We start from the raw sequence: 18,307 nt of genomic DNA on the forward strand, positions 1-18,307 counted from the left end.
TAGACAATAACAAAAAACAATTACACAGTGATGTCACTCACGCTGACCCGGATCTTGGACTGAAGAGCATCCGGATACTACCAAGTCTATTTCGCACTGTCGGATGGACAGCGAAATATATGAGTTCATGTACGTGTTTACGTTTTTGTGAGCAAATGATTTATATGCTCGTAGGGGCTAAGTTGGAATAGCTTAGACTCTCTCTCTCTGTTTCCCTCATGTCTGCCTGTCTCTTTGGGTCTCTAGTTGTCTTTTTGTCTGTGTGTCTGTCTCTGTTTGTCTGTATGTGTGTCTATTTATGTGTCTGTCTGTCTGTCTGTGTGTCTGTATGTCTGTCTGAATGTCTGTCTGTGTGTCTGTCTGTGTGTCTGTCTGTGTGTGTGTCTGTGTATCTGTGTGTCTGTCTGTGTGTGTGTGTGTGTTTGTGTGTGTGTGTGTGTGTGTGTGTGTGTGTCTGTCTGTCTGTCTGTCTGAATGTCTGTATGTCTGTCTGAATGTCTGTCTGTGTGTCTGTGTGTGTGTCTGGCTGTGTGTCTGTTTGTGTGTCTGTCTGTGTGTCTGACGGTGTGTGTGTGTGTGTGACTGTCTGTCTGTGTGTGTGTGACTGTCTGTCTGTGTGTATGTGTGTCTGTCTGTCTGCTGTCTGTCTGTCTGTCTGTCTGTCTGTCTACCTCTCTGCCCCTCTCTCTCACTTGTTTGTGTGTACGTACGTACGTGCGTGAGTGTGTGTGTGTGTGTGTGTGTGTGTGTTTGCGTGAGCGCGTGCCCGTGTGTGTGTGTGTGTGTGTATGTGTGTGTTTGTGTGTGTATGTGTTTGTGTGTGTGGGTGTACATGTGTGTGTGTGTGTTTGTGTGTGTGTGTGTGTGTGCGTGTGTGTGTGTGTGTTTGTGTGCCTGTTTGTGTGTGAATAGAATAGAATAGAATAGAATAGAATAATCTTTATTGCCATGAAACACACAGTTTATAAGGCACATAATTAATTAACAAAGAAACTGTAGTAAAAGAAAACATCACCGTTTTTTGAAACATTCGTAAACAAACTGTGCTAGCTGGGTTTGTAGTTTGGGTATTTGTAATATTTGGCTGGGAAGAGTGTATTGGCCTGAATAGGCTATGCTTGATATGAATTTTTCTCTAATGGAAGTATATTTGGTGCATTTATCCAACAAATGTATTTCATCCTCTATCACATTACATTTTTTGCATAATCTGTCATTTACTGGTGTATTTAAATGTCGACCCTTTTCAATTTCTAAATCGTGTGCACTTATTCTTAACTTTGTTAATGCTTTTCTGTGATCTAAATTTTTTACCTCATTGATATAAGATTGCAATTCGTATTTCCTCGAGTCTGTTACTTTTGCGTAGAATTTTAATTTTGAACTTCCTTCAGACTTTTTATTAATCCAGAATTTTATGAATTTGCATTCTAATTTCTCTTGTATGGCTTTTTGTAACTTTTTAGAATTAAATGTAGATTGATTTTGCCAGACATGATTAAATCCTAATTTATCTACTGCTTGTTTTATGAAATGTGACCATGAACTTTCCCGTGACGGATCTAATAGTGATAAATATGCTTGATATATGTAGGAGTCTTTTTTAGTCTCTAGTATATGAGCCCAATATTTTATGCATTGTGATAATATTCTCAATCCTATTGGAAACCGTCCTAGTTCTGCTAGCACTGGAATTTTCATACTTTTCTTATGCGTACCAAGAATGAATCTGCAAAATCTTATATGTGCACTTTCATGAGGGCATTCCTTGGAGATGCAACATTGAAAAAAGGCATCAATGTCGTCAAATATATGTGTATTTTTTATAATGTATGGAAACCATACTTCTGCGCCGTAACAAATAATTGGGGACACTAACAAGTCAAATAAATTTAAAATTGTTTTTGTTTGAACAAGACTATTTCTGAACGCTTTTCGAAGAGAGTAAGCTGCTTTGTTTCCTTGTTTGCTAAGATGCTCCTGGGCAATATTTAAATTTCCATTTTGGTTGAACACTATACCCAAATATTTATACTGGTCTGTTCTTTTGATAATACAATCTCCACATTTAAATATTGTATTTATTTTGGGAAGACTACGACAAAATATTACAATGTTCGTTTTTTCAGTATTTATTTTTAATCCCCATTGTTGACAGTATATATTTAAGTAATCTAATTTTTGTTGCAGACCTAACTTTGATTTGGATAGCATTACTAAATCATCTGCATACATTAAACATGATATTTTTGTTTTTTGAGTTTATATCAATGTATGGTGAATCAAAATCAGGTATATTTGTAGTGAAGTCGTTTATGAAAATGTTGAACAGTATAGGACTTAATGTATTTCCTTGATGAACACCTTTTCTGACATGTATACTCATTGGACACTCTTGATTGTATTCAGTTCTATTGTGTGTGTGTGTATGTGTGTGCGTGTGTGTGTGTGTGCGTGCGTTCGTGCGTGCGTGCGTGCGTGCGTGCGCCGCTCGCGCAAGTCAATGTGCTCATGTGTGTGTATGAATGTGTGTATACGTTTCGTGCATTCGTGTGTTGTGCGTGCAATTAAGTGCGCACGTGTTTGTAATACACTCAGAGTTCTCTCCACATCATTTACACCATCGTGTTATTATTGTAAAACCTGTTGACACTAACTTGGTGCCAACAAGTACAGTGATTGAGTGACCCGGATCTGGTCTTTGGATCGTCAGCTTCATCAGGGGGGAGGGGGGAGGGGGGAGGGGGGAAGGGGGGGGTGACACTCAGTGATGGGGAACGAAGGTCGTAGTAACCTTCAGCTGTTGCACCCGGATGTATCATTGTCAAGAGCTGGAGGCTAAATAATTGGCTTGATAAAAGGGACACAATGCAGTTGCTCCGATCCAATTTTGACCTCCCTGGTGGATACATTCCCCTGATATGCGTGTTACAGTGTTTCTTAACTGTAATTTCATTGGTCGGACTGAGTATCGATACTGAGTATCGATACTGAGTATCGATACTCATGAATTTCGAGTCCGATCAATGAAATTACAGAGTATCGATATCAATCAATCAATCAATGAGGCTTATATCGCGCATATTCCGTGGGTACAGTTCTAGGCGCTCTGCAGTGATGCCGTGTGAGATGAAATTTTATACGGCCAGTAATTGCAGCCATTTTGGCGCATATTTACCTTTCACGGCCTATTATTCCAAGTCACACGGGTATAGGTAGACAATTATTAACTGTGCCTAAGCAATTTTGCCAGGAAAGACCCTTTTGTCAATCGTGGGATCTTTAACGTGCACACCCAATGTAGTGTACACGGGGGGGAGTTCGGACACCGAAGGGAGTCTGCACACAAAGTTTACTCTGAAATAAATTTCCGCCGAACCTGGGATCAAACTCACGCTGACAGCGGCCAACTGAATGCAAATCCAGCGCGCTACCAACTGAGCTATATCCCCGTACTCAGTATCGATACTACTGGGCCTTTTGGCGCACCAGGGTGCTGTTCATCCTCGAGATCAGAATTTAACCAATCGTTTTGTAGACACTCGATACTGAACTAGGGCGGCATAGCAACCATCCTCGATAACACGAATTGGTTCATTTCCATACTCGATACTCGCAGTATCGAGATCAGACCAATGAAATGAACGAGTATCGATACTGCGAGTATCGATACTCCCAGTATCGATACTCAGTCTCCAGAACGTGGGCCTTTTGGCGTTCCATAGTAAACCTTTGCGCAGCACGCGTGTGGCGAAAAAACATGGCGGACAGCACGTTATTTTTTCGGATGCTTTTGCGGCGGAACTTCAGCCGTCAACGGATGTTGCTGAACAGATCCTCATTGCTTTGCTTCTTTTTTTCTAGCAAGGTGTGGATTTCAACTTCACTAAAATGTCCGCCGCGGTGCTTTGGAGCTCCAGCTTCGACAACGTGATAAAGAACAAAACGAATACTATATTACGTAATCAAACACAACATCATGACGTAAAGTACACAAAAAGAAAGAATTCTTCATATCGCCGAGACTAATAGACTTCCTTGAGGCTTTTGACGTCACTAGTTAGACGCGACTTCACGGGATATACCCCTTCACTAAAAATAGTATAATTTTGCGCACAACGTTAGCTCCTTACGTATTTCATTACTCCGCAAACGATTAAGCAAGCGTCGTGACCACCAAGTTACGCATTTGCGGAGCTACGGAATACGTAGGCTTTACGTGTTCGTAACTCCATGCGTGACCTAACCGTTATTTGCGCTACCGACAAGACCTCGGCCACTGGTGTTCTAGATGGTCGAACGTGTAGCAAAGACCTGCACGTGTAGATATTGCGTCACCCGTGACTCACTTTTTTCTCCAATGTTCCAAATGCATAGTATTACGCATTCTGATCATCATTGCCACGCTATCGCTTTAGTCCCTCTGACCGGACGCTAAAGACAAGTCCTACGCGAATCTATCAAAACAAGAGTACAGAGTTATCTCCCATTTGTTGTTCGCGAGCACGAAAATGATTGCAGATTGGCCGACTTCGACAGTGATCTCCGTTCTGTTCTTCACAGTTATGATAAAGACATCGTTCTAAGGTCAAAACAAGTCTAAATTTTGGGACTGCTGCCGGAAGGAGACCGTAATATATGGTTGCATCATGATCACTGTCAAAAAATCGTCTGCTCCAGTGAGCGCCGAAACCAGACGGTTGATTATCACGTGACACTTTTGCCATCAAAAATAGCTCGCTTGAAACTGTCTTACATATCAATTCCTTTGTAATTTAAAAATTACACAACACCAACACAATTACTAACACTCTTGTCTGTGCCTCTGTTCTTTCTAAATTTGACTACTGCAACTCTCTTCTCTCTGGCTGTCCTCTGTACATCCTGCATAAACTACAAAAAGTCCAAAACTCGGCATCACGCCTCATTCTCAAAGCACGAAAACGAGATCACGCAACACCACTTCTTCACACACTGCACTGGTTACCTATTCAAGCCCGCATTGACTACAAACTGTCCACCCTCTGCTTTAACTTCTTTTCTGGCTCGTCTCCTGCTTACTTCTCTGAACTCCTCACCGTCTATTCCCCATCAAGACAACTCCGTGCCTCTTCTGACTGTCGCATCCTTACCATTCCACACACCAAAACCAAAACATACGGACAACGCACTTTTACTTTCTGCGCACCCACACAATGGAATTCTCTCCCCTTTCACATCCGCCACTCTCAGTCACCCCAAGCATTCAAACGAGCACTTAAAACCCACCTCTTCAAGAAATACAACCCCTGATTTTGTTTTCTCAGTCCATCAGTGGGCTACATGTAGTGTATTTGTTGTTTTAGTGATAATGTATATAAACATCTAGGACTGTTTTCAGCATTGTTGATAACATGTTCTGTTTGATTAAGGGTATTCAGCTGGTATTTCCTTGTTTTTTACTACCTATTTTATTCATGTTTTTATTACTTAGTTAGTGGAAGAATCTTTTGTAATGTATGTGTGATGGTGTATGCTTTTAATTAAGCGTTGTTGACTATGAATGTTAATATGTAAATGCTTGTATAACTGTGTTTTAATTTTAAATGTGTCAAGCGCAAAGAGCATAATTGTAAAGTTATGATGTTGCGCTATATAAATGTTCATTTATTATTATTATTATGAAAAACCATTATCGACGATCGCGAATCTGCTTACATCCATAACACATTACGAAAAGATCTAAATATGTTATTAAAAAAAATCGATTTTCTCGCCAGACAAGGAAAACCAAGGCTTCCTGTCAGGGATAGAATGAGCGGAACTCATTTTGACATGAGTTCAGGATGAGTATTACGTTGTTTTGCTCCCACCAAGACTCAGATCTTGGCAAACGCGTGACGTAAAAACTAGATTTGATGACGTTACCCTTACACGTTGCCGTCCACGTCCTGACAATTGCTGATCTAGATCTTGCTATAAAGACTTTCAGCCAGTTAATTGCCTCCCCTACCTCCCTTGGAGTCCTTTTCTCACATCACTCACGGTCTGTTTGTTAGTTTGTCAGTCTTTACTTCTGTCCGCACTCAGATCTCTGGTGTTTATGGACGATTGAGCTCTAATTTGTTTTCGTGTGCGTGCGTGTGTGTGTGTGTGTGTGGGTGTGTGTGCGTGTGTGTGTGCGTGTGTGTGTGTGTGTGTGTGTATGTGTGTGCGTGTGTGTGTGGGTGTGTGTGTGTTTGTGCCGTGCGTGTGTGTGTGTGAGTGTAATTACATTGTATGTTAGTGAGTGTTAGTGTTTATGCGTGTGATTTTACGTGACTTTTGAATTGTTCATGTGTCTCTGTGTGTGCATATCTTCTGTCCAATGCGAAGAATTTTTGAATTTTTGAATATTGCATTTGATTTATTGTGTTATTTAAACTTGCATTTCCTGTTAAGAAAACGAGATCTCTAGAGTTTATAAGAAATGGTTTCCATAAAGAATTGCAACTCAGCGCAGGAAGCCGTCACGGAAGTTCAAACCCAATGCAGAAACTTCTTTTTATTCAGTTCAACATTGTTTTTTAAACATTTGTATTCATGTTTTGAATACAGTGCAACACAAAACATACATGTATGAGGAGTGTGCATTCCATTTTTCCCATACCATCCTGAAGAAGGCAGTTACGTGCCGCAATATTGATTTAAACGTTCCTAACCTGGTTACCGGTGTGTTTTTCTTTTATTTAATTGTATTTAAATGTATGAGAAGGTCTATCATAACCAAAAACAACAATACTTATGAAATTAACAGTCTCAGATAGGAGCTAGGTCAGTTATAACCAAGAATACAATAATTGTATGAAATTAACAGCTCAAGATAGAGATAAATGAATAAATAAATGGATCAATCAAATAAATAAATAAGTAAATAAATAAAGTTAAACCAATGTAGAAACTTGGCTAGAACAGTGGAACCCCCCTTTTACGACCTCAACAAATGAAAGACAATCAGATCTTAAAAAGAAGGGAGTCTTTTTGTTTGTTTGTCTGTTTGTTTGTTTGCTTAACGCCCAGCCGACCACGAAGGGCCATATCAGGGCGGTGCTGCTTTGACATATATAACGTGCGCCACACACAAGACAGAAGTCGCAGCACAGGCTTCATGTCTCACCCAGTCACATTATTCTGACACCGGACCAACCAGTCCTAGCACTAACCCCATAATGCCAGACGCCAGGCGGAGCAGCCACTAGATTGCCAATTTTAAAGTCTTAGGTATGACCTGGCCGGGGTTCGAACCCACGACCTCCCGATCACGGGGCGGACGCCTTACCACTAGGCCAACCGTGCCGGTGAAGGGAGTCTTGAAATGGAGGTAAATTTACAGAGGTCATGAACAGACAATCTAAAAAAAAATAAAGTCTCAAAAAGGAGGGAGTCCTAAACTGGGTGTGTGTGTGGGGGGGGGGGGGGGTCTTAAAAGCGGGGTTCCACGGTATGCAAAAGAACGCAGACATGTAACTACGGGTAACACTGCACCTTTACTGTACATGTGCATTTTTTTCCAAGAGACACTTGTCATTCTGGCATCTATTAAGATTTACAAGGTCGACACAGGAAGGAAGTTATGCCTAGCTTTTCAAAGATGTTTGTGCAGTGCAGTTGTTTTATCAGTTATTCTCCTCTTTATCTGTTCTATCGTCTTTCGTCTTCTTTTTTGTGTGTGTACTATTGTGTTTTTGTGCCTGAAGAAGACCCTTAGGTCGAAACGTCGCTGTTTTTCGTTCCGTGTCCGTCATTTTAACGTGAGTACATTGCTTTTTGGTCTCTTTAAAGATGTTTAAGTTTGTTTGGTTTTTTTTTTTTTTTTTTTGCCAAGCACATCTCATTGCTGGGCGTTTAATCGATAACATGCATCCGTTCACTCACAATGTATTTTCATCCATTCTTCAACATTTACCACTCAAAGAGATCCAGAGTATTATGATCCACGAAATAAATGAAGCGGGACATAAGAGAAAGGGAGAGAGAGTGAGAGAGAGAGAGAGAGAGAGAGAGAGTGAGAGAGAGAGAGAGAGAGATCACATCAAATCAAATCAAATTTTATTTTTCGAGGGTTGTGGCATAAGCAATACAACGAGCTTTGTTTCAACCAGCCCTCGCCCAGAGAGGGAGAGAGCGAGAGCGAGAGGAGAGAGAGAGAGAGAGAGAGAGAGAGAGAGAGAGAGAGAGAGAGAGAGAGAGAGAGAGAGAGAGATAGAGAGAGAGAGAGAGAGGGAGGGAGAGAGAGGGAGGGAGAGAGAGAGAGAGAGAGCGAGAGGGAGAGAGAGATGAGAGAGAGAGAGGGAGAGAGAGAGAGGGAGAGAGAGAGAGGAGAGAGAGAGAGAGAGAGATAGAGAGATAGAGAGAGAGCGAGAGGGAGAGAGAGAGAGGGAGAGAGAGAGAGAGGAGAGAGAGAGAGAGAGAGAGAGAGGGAGGGAGAGAGAGAGAGAGAAAGAGAGAGAGAGAGAGCGAGAGGGAGAGAGAGATGAGAGAACTTTTGAACTTTGAACTTTATTTATTTATCGAGGGTAACAGAATAAGCAAAATATACATGCTTTTTTTCGTCCGGCCCTCGCCCATTGAGGGTAACTCGATTAATAACAAGAAGAAATAGAAGTTAAGTTAATTACAATACAATGTATATAATTAACATGTCAAACAGTTAAAAAGACATTCAAAATGCATTATGAATATCAAGCAATGATGTATTATTATCACATAATTATTTACTTGTTTCCAAGAGAAACAGCATATACATTTCTTTGAAGGAAGTTTCACTGAATTGCATTTTAATTAAATCAGGAATGGAGTTCCACAATAAGGCGCCAGAATAAGAAAGACTTGATTTGTAAAGGTCAATTCTAGGGGTTGGGGTAATTAATTTGTTTAGTTTTATTGAATTATTCAGTTTGAAATCTGAGGCAATGAATGTAGGTGCATTCCCTGACATAATTCTATGCATCATTACAGCTTTGTTGTAGATGAATCGTGATTTGATAGGAAGAATCTTTAATTTTTTATAATCAGACATAGAGAGAGATGCATTTTTTAAAAGAATTAATTTTACAGCTCGTCTATGTAAAGAGCACAAGTGTTTCAAAGTGTTTGCACTTGCAGAGTCCCACACTGTGGACGCATAATCAATAGTTGATTGAATATATGCCTGAAAAAACAGTTTCCGTGTGCGTAGGTCTAGAAAGTGTTTAATTTTTGATAACTGATATATTTTTTTAGAAGTATTTTTACAAAGTGTATCTAAATGTTTTGACCAAGACAGATTATTATCAATGGTTATTCCCAAAACCTTATGGTTATCAACTTCAGTTACATCTTGATTTTGTATTTGTAGTTTAGGAAATTTTGATGATAGATTTTGTCGTTTTTGTCTAGTGGTTAGAAGCATGCATTTAGTTTTATTTGGGTTCAGTGACATATGGTTTAGTTCTGACCATTCCAGCAATCGATCAATGTTTTCTTGGAGGACTCTTGCTAGCTCACTTAGATCTTTGTGACTAGAATGAATTGTAGTATCATCTGCAAATAGTTCACACATACATTTAACAAATAATGGTAGGTCATTAATATAGATAGAAAATAGTAAAGGACCAAGAATAGAACCTTGTGGAACTCCAAACCTTACTGTTTGTTTACAAGAGTATGATTGATTCAGATAAGTACTTTGCTGTCTGTCTGACAGGAAAGACTTTAACAATTTAACAGAATCAGTTGCCAATCCATAAATCTCAAGCTTTTTGATAAGGAGTTTATGGTCAATTAGGTCAAAAGCTTTAGCAAAGTCAACAAATAGAGCAGCACAGAACTGGTTACTATTAATGTTGTTTAGCCATTGGTCAACTAAGCTAATCAGCGCTGTTTGACATGAGTGTTTTTTCCTAAAACCTGATTGCTTATCATGTATCAATTTGTTGTCCTCAAAGTGCAAAAGAATATGCTTATTGATATGTTTTTCAAGAGGCTTTGAAAGGATTGATAGAATTGATATTGGTCTGTAATTTGAAGGATTTGTAGTATCCCCCGATTTAAAAAGAGGAATCACTTTAGCCTGTTTGAATTTACTTGGAAAACAGCATTGGTCGATACATATGTTATAAATGAAAGTTAATGTATCCGTGATTATTGGAGCTGCCATTTTTATAATTTTTGCATCAAGCCCATCTATGTCACGTGTTCCGCTTTGTTTAAGATGTTGTAGCTGAGAGTAAACATCCAATATAGTCATTGGTTGCAATGCATGATGAACATGGATATGTTTGGAATTGCAGTATTCTTTCAAAAGTTTTAAATCATTTGATTCTGTCCGATCATAAGAAATCACTTTATCGGCAATTTTTGAGAAATGTTCATTAAGTGTATCTACAGAAATATTAATAACTTGTGAGGATTTATTTGCAATGTCTTTGTTTGTGAGTTGGTTAATTGCTTTCCAAATAGATTTTGAATCTTGTTTAGATGTAATGAGGTTTTGAAAATATTGTTGTTTACGTTTTCGTTTCAGGGAGTTCACTTTATTTCTTTGTTGTTTGTACTCTTCAGAGAGAGAGAGGGAGAGAGAGAGAGGGAGAGAGAGAGAGAGAGAGAGAGAGAGAGAGAGAGAGAGAGAGATTATTCTTTTTCTGGCATATTCATATATACAGCTGACTTCAAGGTCTTCGGTTCTGGGAAATGAAAACTGAGATTGACATCAAATACATAAACGACATGTGAAAACTACGTTTGTCCTCTTAATTACCGTGCTAGTAACATTGCATTTGTTTATTTCATTGGCAATATCATTTTGGCAGGCGCTTAAAAATATGTTAGATTTTTGCGCCATATAAATACCCTTATTATTATTATTAATATATTTTAATTTATTTGGTTTAAACAACTTTATTCAGAAAAAAAAGGTAACAGATAATTTCTTTGAGCATCTATGTTTGGTCATTCCACGCGTTGTTAAAACTGGCGCTTAGAACTATGTTAGGATTTGCGCCATGTAAATACCCTTATTATTATTATTCTAGGGCCATGAGCCCTAGTACTACGCTGGCGTTGGCTCACATGTATGTATAGCTGAAAGCTTATGGGTGTCGGCAGGCGTTTGCGCATGCGCTTATGTCGGCCTTCTTTTTTTTTGGATCCCCGGACATGATAATGCTTTATGATCGTGTATTTGTGCTATTCAAGGGCGCTTTATAAAATGCGATGGGTGACAAACGACAAATGTCCATGTAAATAAAATTCAACCAGTTTTTATATTTTTATAATTTATTGCCTGTCATGAGCGAAGGTTTGGTGGCCTAACGGTTTAGGCGATGCGCTGCGAACAGTGTAGTCCGGGGTTCAGGCTCCGCTTGCGGCGAGTATATTAGATTACATTTTTCTTGGTCTCCTATTTTTGTGAAATCCTTCTGGAGTGCAAGTGTCAGTTGACACATTTTTTAAGGTCGAATTAGTTTTTAATAATAATTTTTAGAGCGTGTGTTCTGCGCTTGTTCACACTTGTTCAAAATGCATACTCATGATACTGGGCAACTGAGCGACATCACTGACTTACACGACCGAGTTGCCTCCCCTCTTTTTGTGACTTCAAGCTTACGCTTGTAATCTATGAATTTAAAACACACACATACACACACAGACACACACATACACACACACACAGACTTCATGCAGCCCCATCCCCATCCCCCCATCCCCCCACCCTCCCTTACCAAAAAAACACACCTCGCAGTCATGTACGTGACCGCTGACCTGTCAAGGGCAGAACGTAAGTACCTCCTTCCAAAATACTGTTCTGCAATGAAATTACGTCTCTATAAATATTTTTGTTGTCTGCCAACTATTGATCATGTTGTAAGGCAAGGCTCGTTCAGAACAAGATGTTTCTATGAACGTATGTTTATTCTTGTGCGATTTGCGTTTTTGCTCCAGAGAAGTCTAATATTAAACTTGATGCGGCGTCGTATAGTCAACACAAACTTTCACATGTAGACAAATGTCATGACATTCGGCGCATGCGTACAAGTTGATTGGAAGAGAAAACGTTGACCCGACGCTAACTCGAGCTGAGAAAAGACAAGGAACTGCGCAGACTGAAAATGGTTTGTATTCTTTTGTGTGTAGGCCTATATTATGTTAGCATGTACGTCTGTCATTACATATACTAGTTCGAAGTCGTCATTTTGTGTTCTGTTTTCTTGCTCTCACCCTGTTGTTACTGTATATCTTTTCCTCCAAATTTTCTAACAGGGAGATCTTCAAACTTCACACTGAAAGTTAATTCTTTGTTTTTTAATACTGCAAGTGTTACCTTACTTGTGGTCTTTTGCTGAAACAGTGAAAGTGAAAGTTCTTCACCCTGGATACACTATACAGTGTATGCATCATTAATCTGACAGTTTTCAATTACTTTCTTGATTTCTGTTGAATTTTCTTGCACTTGCACACTTGCAGTGTTTGGTGACATTTCTCATACTGTTGTTACTGTCAGTATCTTTTTCTTAAAGTTTCACATCAGGGACATTTTCATACTCAGAGTTTATTCTTAGTTAGTGTTGGTGTTACTACTGTTACTGTTAGCTGAACTTGCAGGTTTGTTGAAGTTTGTTCACTATTAGTATTACTTTTCCTAAAGTTACTACTACTATTTAAGACTGAATTCTTCTCACCCTGTTGTTACTGTTTAAGTTCTTTAACTTTAGGTATCCTTTTGTAAAAGTTTTACATCAGGGAGATCTTCACACTTGGGACTCCAACTCCAAGTGTTTTTCTAGGGCCATAATCTTTGTTTCTGTAGGTGTTGGCTTACTTGAGGTATTTTACTGAAACAGTGAAAGTTGTTCAACGTGGCGACAGATCCTTTGCATTTGACAAGTTTTTAATTTCATTCTCTCTTTTGATTAATTGTTTTGCTTTGTTTAAGTCCGTAACTTGTCCTTCATTCAAAAAAAGGTGTGTGATCTTTTACTTGTATTGCCTGCAGTGATGCCCAGATCACCAAGAAGATTTCATGCAAATTTGCATCAGGGATGCAATATATTTCAGCCAGCCAATGGCCGACAGTGCACTGCAGTTGCTATCATTGCTTTACTGATCATTGCAAGACTCAGAACATTCCATGGCACAAATGAACTGTTTGATGCTATGACATACCTAAACCCAAAAGACCTTGATAATATTTTGTTTGAAGGGACATCATTGTACTCACATATATCTGCAAACACTGGCATTGAAGGTTTTCTGGGACATGAGCATCTACCTACATCTGTTGTTGGATTTGACTATGATATTTCATATCTGTTAGACATTTTCACTGGACATACAAACCCTAATGTTGTCTTTGACAGTGCATTTGGCATGACAAGCATGTCTGATGCTTTTCAGCACTCTTTTGTTGTATCACATTATCTGCTTGCAACATTTGGAGAAACTAGTGTCGCTGTATACGGAGATTTGGAAAATGAAATATTCCATGTCTTTGACTCTCACGAAAGAAACTTTGATAATGAAGTTTTAGGTGGTACAGCTGTTCTTCTTGCATTTAATTCCTAAGCAGACTTGACAACATTCTTCCAGCAAAACTTCAATAGTCAATTTCAGCTCACTCCAGTTTTACTCTCTGTTTCTGCTCAAAATATTGGACTTGAACAAAGCTGTTCATCTAACTTGCCTATGTCTCATGCTAGTACCAACACGTCTCAGAAAAGTTACACACATCTGCCAGCAGAGTGTTTGAATCCAAGCAAAAGACCAGATCTTAATGCAAACATGGTACACATTTCTAAGGAAAAAGAGTCTGATTGTCAGCATATTCGCTCAAAAATGTCTCCTTCACAACTGACCAAACATAACAATCAGCTTGGTACTGGCAAGACTATTACTGCAGGCAAAGAACACAATAGGGTAAAAACAACAACAAAACGACGTACCAGGTCTGTTCAAAAACATCTTCCATGTGCTTCTAATGTCAGCAGCGATCATTCTTACTTTTCCTCACAAGTTCGGCATAAAATATGCATCAAGAAATCAAAAGTTACTGATTATGTGCTTGAAGATCAAAATATCACTGTAAGTGAAGAACCATGTGTGATAGTGGATTCTGAGCAAGTTGCTGATTTTTGTGAAATTTCAACCTCACCCCTTCACAATCACAAACTTCACAGTGATCATTCTTACTTTTCTTCACAAGTTCGGCGTAAAACCTGCACAAAGAAATTAAAAGTAACTAATTATGTGCTTGAAGATCAAGATATCACTGTTCTAAGGCCCCCCAAAAAAATAGGTGTGGTTACGGTAACATAGCCAAAAAAAATAGGGTAGGAAGGTAGGCAATCACTTTTTTTTTTCTTCACTTTTTTGTCTAATGTGTACAAATTAAACCTACTTGACAGGGAAATAAGTGTGCGACTCGGGCGATTTTGCTTTCATTGCGTTTTCTGCACTCGGTTTTTGTTTTGTTTTGTTTTTTTGACAAATGTAATAAAAAGTTATAGGGTCGGCCCCTAAAAATAGGGTAGGTCGGGTTACCGTAACCACACCTATTTTTTTTTTAGGCCTAAGTGAAGAACCATGTGTAATAGTGGATTCTGATCAAATTTCAGATTTTTGTGAAATTGCAACTTCAGAACATGAACAGGAAACGTTGACAGATTTTGTGACCTGCGTGTGTGTGTGAATGAGTGTGAGTGAGTGTGGTGTGTGTGTGTGTGTGTGTGTGTGTGTGTGGGTGTGTGTTTGAGTGTAGTGTGTGTGTGTGTGTGTGTGTGTAGTGTGTGTGTGTGTGTGTGTGTGTGTGTGCCGGTGTGTGTGTCTGTGTGTGTATGTGTGTGTGTGTGTGAGTGATTGTGTGTATGTGTGTGTGTGTGGTTTTTTTTGTGTGTGTATGTGTGTGTGTGTTTGTGTGTGTGTGTGTGTATTTGTGTGGTGTGTGTGTGTGGTGTGTGTGTGTTTGTGTGTGGTGTGTGTGTATGTGGTGTGTGTGTGTGTGTGTGTGTGGTGTGTGTGTGGCGTGTGTGTATGTGTGTGTGGTGTGTGTGTGTGTGTGTGAGTGTGTGTGTGTGTGTGTGAGTGAGTGCGTGATTGGATAAGTGAGTGTGCGTGCGTTCATACGTTGATGTTTGCGTGCATGTGTGTGTGCTTGTATATTTGGATGTGTGCGTTTATGCGTGTGTGTATCTGGCAATGCGTGCGTGTTTATTACGTATATATACGTGCGTGTGCGCACGTGTATATGTGTACGGGGAAATGTGTGTGCGTGTGTGTGTACGCGTGCGTGTGTGTAAAACGGAAACACATTCAAAACAAACAAACAAACAAACAAACAAGCAAACAATCAAATGGATAAACACAAATGCAAATAAAAACTTGACGACCTGGGAACAAAATGGCAAAGAAGCAAGCAAGCAAACAAAACACTCGAACTACGACATGTGAAAAGATCAACTGTTAGTTGAAGTGTTCTTGTCTGATTTAATAACTGATGGGGTTTACCTCCCCTGATTTGTATCACTGTCCAAGGTGACAACAGTTACCTGCTGCATGCTGAGTGTGCACAATGTCTTACCGGATGTCAGAGACAACAAATACTACACAGGCTGTTTTTGTGTGTGGGAGGGGTGGGGTAGGGGTGAGTGTATGTGTATGTATGTGTGTGTAAGGGAGAGAGAGAAAGAGAGGGAGAGAGAGAGAGAGTGTGTGTATGTAAGTGTGTATATGACTAAGTGCCAAAAGGTGCGCACGAAAAGCGGACAAAGGGGCTAAAAAATAAAAGTTGACAAACACGAGTGATATTGTGATTTTTGTTAAGACAACAGATGCTGGAACCCAATTACGAAAAGAAAAGATAAATTTACCCAAATGATTTTACAAATAACGATAATTTTGTTCGTTATATCATTCAAAACGGCACTGAGTCATAGCATTAAGGTTATCTCGCACGTTTTTAAAGCTAGGGCTTTGAAACTTGGCACACAACCAAAGTATAATGACCTCCAGGTATGGTGCACATCACATTAAACAACATTGAATTTCAAGGTCACAGCGAGGTTAAATTTCCTTTGCAAACTGGAGAATTGTCGTTGTCACGTCTTACATGTTTTAATACTAGATCAGTTAGACTTTACATACTTCACATACTTTCAGCATTTTTATAAAACCTCATTAAAAGTGACCTGCTGGTTAATCTTTGTCAAAGTTCAAGGTCACAGCGGGGTCACATCTGGACCAAATGTGGAATATTTTCAATTTATTCAGCGCGTTTATAGCACGAGCTTTGAAAATACACACAGTTCTAGTGTATAATGTTCACACACGATTAAAGTCTGGTTGAAAAAGTCAAGGTCACAGCAGGGTCGCGTTGAGGTCAAACATATACATTTTTCAATGAGGTTTTCTCATATGTTTTTGAAGCTAGGGCCTTGAAACTTGGCACACTACGCAAGTTAAATTAAACCTCATCAAATTCCAAGGTCACAGTAAGGTTAAAGATCCTTTAAGGATATTTTCTAAAAAAGGTGACCGCCTGGTTAATGTTTGTCAAATTTCAAGGTCACAGCAGTGCCATCTGGCTTAAACTTTGAAAAATTGTCAATTTCTTCAACTAGTTTTATAGTGTTTGAAGTCATTCACACATGATGAAAGTCTGGTTGATAAAATTAAACGTCAATGTCGCAGCGGGGTCGCATTGAAGTCAGACACATACAATTGTCATTTTCACGAACGCCTTTTAAGCAACACCTTTGAAACTTCACACATTCCAAAGTTTTGATGTTGTTTGGTTATAATCAAAGTGTGGTCAATTTCCATGATTGAGAGCATTCAGAGGGGTCAAGTTGAGGTCACACAAAAAGTGATAATCTTTATAAGACTCACGTTTGCTGCTATTGCTCACTTGACATTGGTGAAAGTGTTTATTTTATAATTGTTGATCTTGATGTTTTGACCAATTAATATTACCAGGATCAACCATACCAGATTTCAAAGTCCAGAAGTTGTCAAACCTCAAACCTGTTGGAAGTTTCAAAGATTTAAGCATCAACAAATTTCTATTTGATTTGACCTTAAATAACAGATTTGACCTTAAATCTTAAAACAGATCAACCAGACTTTGGTTTTATATAAATTGAAGTTCAATACAATTTCCTTTTTTTGTTACCCAAACCATAACGCCACTTTGACCTTGACATTTGACTAAGGTCGACCAGACTTGGTTCATGTTTGCTGGTGTTGTCCATTTGTAAATGTACTGATATCTGAAATATGACATGACTTATGTTTTGTCGTTCCATGCTACATGCAGTGTCCGAACAATCTCATTTTTACCCACACGAGACCCTGCTATGACCTTCACATTTCTCAAGGATCAACCTTGAATTCTCCATGTTGAACAATCATTAAGCAAAAGCGTTGTTTGAAGTTTGAAGGTTCTAGCTTCAAAAATCTCTGAAAAAATATGTTTCATCCGTTTTCTGAACCACATGTGACCCAGCCGTGACCTTGAAATCTGACAAGGGTCAACAAGACTTTTACCATGCATGGGGGCGATTAAACCCCAAATGTGTGTGAAGTTTCAAGGTTTCAACTTAAAAAACGTCTGAGAAAAATATACATTTTCCTTTTTGGACAATGTGTTGCACGCAAGACAACACGACAAACGCTCGTGTTATCATTCTTTTACTTTAAGGTCGACTTGCGTGCCCGCTCTTTCGCTAATCTCAATTAAAATTCATCTTAGAAGTTCGGTTTTATTACGCTTTTAATTAAGAAGATTAAACTAAGACAACAAATAGTTAGTTTTACCCATTAAACTCGATAAGGTAGTGACATTTTATGTTGAACGCAAGAAGGTGTCGCACGCAAGATCTGAAAAGATGTTGACGACATAATTTCAACACTTGATAGCGCAATCGTGGTTCGTGATTTCTTCACAAATTTTGAACACAGAATGTGTCACGTGGTTCCGTAAATGAAGTAGATATTTGTACATGTAAATTTTGTTTTTAAAAGAAAATAACCGTTAATTACCGAACATTTTGTCGCACGCAAGATATGACGAAATTTTCAAATCGTTTTCAAAAATGCTGTTCAAAAGTTCTGCAGTCTTTGCTGGATTACTTGAAAGACAGCAGTTTGATACACCGTTATCGCTTGACGTGTCGACATCAATTCCAGAGTTTTTGAAAAAGAAATTTAGTAAATATCTGCGATTGAAAAATGTATGCCGTGATGACGAATCATCTTGCGTGCGACACCTTAAAATTCGGTTATCGAAAAAAAAAAATTCTCTCGAGATTTAGATTTG

The sequence above is a fragment of the Littorina saxatilis genome, unplaced genomic scaffold (assembly GCF_037325665.1).
Source record: "Littorina saxatilis isolate snail1 unplaced genomic scaffold, US_GU_Lsax_2.0 scaffold_367, whole genome shotgun sequence".
In the NCBI taxonomy this organism is placed as follows: domain Eukaryota; kingdom Metazoa; phylum Mollusca; class Gastropoda; order Littorinimorpha; family Littorinidae; genus Littorina; species Littorina saxatilis.